This window comes from Corythoichthys intestinalis, chromosome 15 (assembly GCF_030265065.1).
Source record: "Corythoichthys intestinalis isolate RoL2023-P3 chromosome 15, ASM3026506v1, whole genome shotgun sequence".
Lineage (NCBI taxonomy): Eukaryota > Metazoa > Chordata > Actinopteri > Syngnathiformes > Syngnathidae > Corythoichthys > Corythoichthys intestinalis.
The window spans coordinates 47,200,943-47,205,596 of NC_080409.1; the positions used below are offsets into that span (position 1 = coordinate 47,200,943).

At 38.9% G+C, this 4,654-nt stretch overlaps 1 long non-coding RNA gene across 1 annotated transcript; it reads right to left on the reverse strand.

Moving 5' to 3' along the window:
* Positions 1-1,179: 1,179 nt before the first annotated feature.
* On the reverse strand, positions 1,180-4,654 carry LOC130931503 (uncharacterized). Its single transcript, XR_009067239.1, has 3 exons — positions 4,593-4,654; positions 4,451-4,514; positions 1,180-4,082 (listed from the first exon to the last, which is right to left on the reverse strand). It is a non-coding gene; the product is annotated as an uncharacterized LOC130931503 (long non-coding RNA).

The following is a 4,654-nucleotide window of genomic DNA, read 5'->3' on the forward strand; positions in this document are numbered from 1 at the left end:
ATACTGGGATCATTTTAATATGTAGGTGACTTGCATTTTGTGGCTGATATGCTCTTTGTCCACTCGGCCGACGACTGGCAGCTTGTCGCACCCCCCCCGGGAGAGCACTATACTCGGCTTATTCCCTCTTCATGTGCCCGGTGTTTTCTCAAATTTTCCGATTGATCAGAAATTGCAACTTTGAGTTAAAAATAGCCGTGAACACAGCGATTACAAAGTAAACACTACAAACTTTCTTTAAATAAAGGACTACTTACATTTGATCATGAATGGGCATGTAAAAAGCTCTCCTCATACACATTAGTTGCACAACAACTGCAGCCGCCCTCCTCCTCTGAGTCTCTTGCTGTTTACGACTTTATCACCGTGAAGTAAAGCATTATTTTGTCATATTCGTGTTGACCATTTGGCAGCTACACGCTCCTCCGACGTCAGCCGGTTTGTTCGGCGGTCATTGTCCAGCTGCTTCCCCGGCAAGCTCTCCTGTCCGTAGTAGCAGGAGAACGAGCTGTAAATTGCTCTCCGCTGGGTGGTTTGCCGATCGGTGAAGACGATCGACAACCCAGTCGTCATGTGAAATGATCCAGGCTAGTTAAGTGTGATTTTCCGCTTCGAAGACTTTGAAATATCACTCGGTTCGGGTTAGCATGTCGGCTAGCTGTCACGTCTCTTGGTTTGTTTACATTCACCGAAGCCGGGGAAGGGAAATGACATAAGCCCGATTTAGGTGGCATAGAATATCTTTCAGGAGGTGCGACAGTAAAGGTGAAGTGGACAGTTTTGACCATTATGAAATAATTTTGCCATGTCGTCTTGAATAAATGCATTTTTATTATTTCATATTCCATTTAGCACAAGACTGTTATTTGTCATGACCATGTCATTTATTTAGCTATTGGGGAAAAATACTTGGACAAAAAGAATATTCTGTAAAGATATTGGAGTAGAGAGACTGAAACAATGACATTTTGCGGCTCTCTTCGTCACGTTTTCCTCGTTCTGAATAATTCCCCCTCAACGGGCTGACTGGTCCTTCTCAAGCCATTTATTTAGCTATTAGGGAAAAATACTTGGATAAAAAGAATATCCTGTAAAAATATTGGAGTAGACAAACTGAAACAATGACATTTTGCGGCTCTCTTCATCGCGTTTTCCTCGTTGTGAATTAAGGTTGTTCCGATCATGATTTTTTTGCTCCCGATCCGATCCCGATCGTTTTAGTTTGAGTATCTGCCGATCCCGATATTTCCCGATTCGATTGCTTTTTTTTTTTTGCTCCCAATTCATTTCCAATCATTCCCAATAATTTTTCCCGATCATATACATTTTGGCAATGCATCAAGAAAAAAATGAATACAACTCGGACGAATATATATATTCAACATACAGTACACAAGTACTGCATTTGTTTATTATGACAATAAATCCTCAAGATGGCATTTACATTATTAACATTCTTTCTGCGAGAGGGATCCACGGATAGAAAGACTTGTAATTCTTAAAGGATGAATGTGACTTTGTATATTGTGACTAAATATTGCCATCTAGTGTATTTGTTGAGCTTTCAGTAAATGATACTGTAGCCATTTACCTGTTCTGCCCAAATGCATGATGGGAAGTGCAACCATGACTGTGCATAGTGGCACCAATTGATATATCTTCTCTGCATTGGGAACTAACATAAGGTGTTAAGAAAAAGATAAACTATTACCTTTCTTCCCACGATATTTCTAATTAATGAGAGAGGGATTGTAAGGCTGTAGCCATTTAAAAAAAAGGCTACAAAGACAAAATTCGCTCTACTCATTTTAAGCTGCCTTTAGCTCTAAATATAGGTAAAATGGCGCCATTATAGAATGAACGCGACAATGCGTGAGTGGGTCGTGCAGCGCATGCATTAATTGCGTTAAATATCTTAACGTGATTAATTAAAAATAAATTTAATTACCGCCGTTAACGCGATAAATTTGATAGCCCTACTTTAAGCCAAAACTAAAGACTCTGGATGAGTGTAAGACATTTTGTCTGTAACGTTAAATACAATTAGAAAACGATTTAATAAAAATATATATATTTAAAAAAGGCATGTCCGATATTTTTTTGCCGATTCTGATACTTTGAAAATGACGTGATCGGACCCGATCCCGTTCGATCGGGACATCTTTATTGTAAATAATTCCCCCTTAATGGACTGCATACTAAATCAGATTAAATCGTGACTCTGCTGACGTCATCCACCTGTCGGGGACGCTAGCGCCCTATAATGGTAGGCATGGCTAACCGGCAGATTAAAAGACTAATTTCTCGTCATCTGCGCTTTGCTAAATTGTTGTATATAGTCGAATCGTCTCAAAATATGATTCTAATTCACATAATAATCCTATTTAAGACTTTTTTTCTCCTGTCGTACGCACTTTAATGTTCACACATTGTGCTGCTGTGGTCTAAAAAGTCCACTTTTCAAATTGAGTTCGAAAATAATGGACATTGTGTCATTTTCTTTAGGCCAAAGAAGAAAAGGACCGTCTGGATTCTTATAAAGTCTGTAAAGTCCATCATTGGTGGTAAGGAAGTGTGCAAGTGCCCTTGGCATATGTAACTTTCACATCTGTGACGGCACAATACTGAAAGGTTTACATTTAAAGAGTGTGAGTACGAGCCTGTAGTCCAGACCTACTGAAAATGTGTGACTTGGCTGGCTCTCCCAATTTCATAGCCCACTAAAGGGTGATCTAAGGATATGACCTCTCCTACAGAGATTTTTTAAGGTGAAACGACTAAAGCATGTCTCGCCTTCCTTCTGTCACATCCGTGTCAGCTCGGGACAAAAACTTTTTTGGGAAACACCAAATGTCTGTTTTCCCTTAAATCACGCCCCCGCCATCCGATCCGCAATCAGCTTCGACGTTCGCCACATGAAGATTTTAATACTGTCACAGCAGTTGGAGATAAGCTAGTGCAGCCAACTGTTACACAAGTACTTCAACAACATTGCACCAAAAATAAATAAATAATACAGGGAGGCTTTAAAAAAAAGTTACGTTTGCATGCAAATATGCAAGCATGAAACTCCTAATGAGACCATTATGTTTGCTGAACTCTAGCAGGCGTCGCTGGATGTCAATGTGATTCCAATTTGCTTTTGTGAACTATCAAGTACTCACAGGAGTTTGAAAGTGGAAGGCCTCAACTTTTGCAAAAGAATAACTGGGCATTTAAAAAAAGAAAAATAACGTACAGTGATGAAAGATTGAGCTGATTATAGAGGCAGCGTTTCCATTCATTTATTTTAGGGCTGTCAAAATTATCGCGTTAACGCGCGGCAATTAATTTTTTTAATTAATCACGTTAAAATATTTGACGCAATTAACGCACGTGTCCCGCTCAGACAGTATTCTGCCTTTTGGTAAGTTTTACAGCAAGGTTTTTGTGCTGTCTAACAGCGAACTCTTGTGGTCGCTTTGCGACATGGTTTATTGTTGTCTTGCCAGTTCAATATGGCTGCAGGGCTGACGCCTACGTTGTAATGTTGTGCTTATATGATCCTTGGACAAGATTTGTCCGTAAGTATGGTTGTTGTAAATAATGCACATGTAACACGGTAATTTTCTTTTGGTGCTGCTACGAATGGAACACCTTATTATACCTAGGTTCGACTCAAGGAGCAAGAGGGACTAGGAAAAATATACAACACGACATTTATTAAACTATTATACAACATATATATATATATATATATATATATAACAACACCTGAACTATGTAAATCAAAAATATTACTTGGTCGAATCGTCCCTTCACAGCCAATTGCTGCCGTGCTTCAATGTCCGTTCTCCTATTCAGTGTATGTGTGTACTACCCGGGTAGTGTGACTGTATATAGTATGAAAGATGTTGTAGTGAAGGTGAGCTTATCTGCTCCCAGGGTAATGCTCCAAAAGTTGGTTGAAGTTGAAGAAAAATGGTCGTTTTCAATCCCGCCTTGAATCAGGCCGAATCCTCCTTGACATCAACGCTGTCACTCCGATGTAGATCCAGCAATTAAAAAAAAAACCATCCATCCATCCATCCATTATCTTCCGTCTGCATATTAAGGACTTCAATTAATTTTCAACCAACCATATAATGTATAACATGTCATCTCCCTTTTACATCCATCACACATAACTTCCAATACTGGTCAAAATAGGTCGTTTCTAAAATCAAACAAGTTGTTCGTAAAGTATACAGTGACAGATACTAGCTCTCATGTAGCAATTTCTTTCAAGATTGCATCAACATACAACATTAACATACTTGTATATGACAAAATAACACCTTACTATAGTTCCAATTTCCTCCGATTGGTTTTTTTTAGACAAAGAAAAGACACAACTTAGTAACTCAACTCTACAGGAAAACGTGTCTATCACATAGCCGTTAGCATAGTAGCATACAGCATAGCAACTCACCGGAGTCTTGTATCAAACAGAACAATTCAAAGCAATTCGCCCACTAGAGCAGTCCGGAACTCGTCTGCAACAAAATCAACCTTTTATGGTTTCACGTTCATAAAATTGAACAAGTTATTATTATTTTTTTTTAAACTATTACCAGTTTCTCTTTAGTCTGAGTCTTGGTCGCGCTAGCATTAGCAGTTTCTCATTTAACATTCA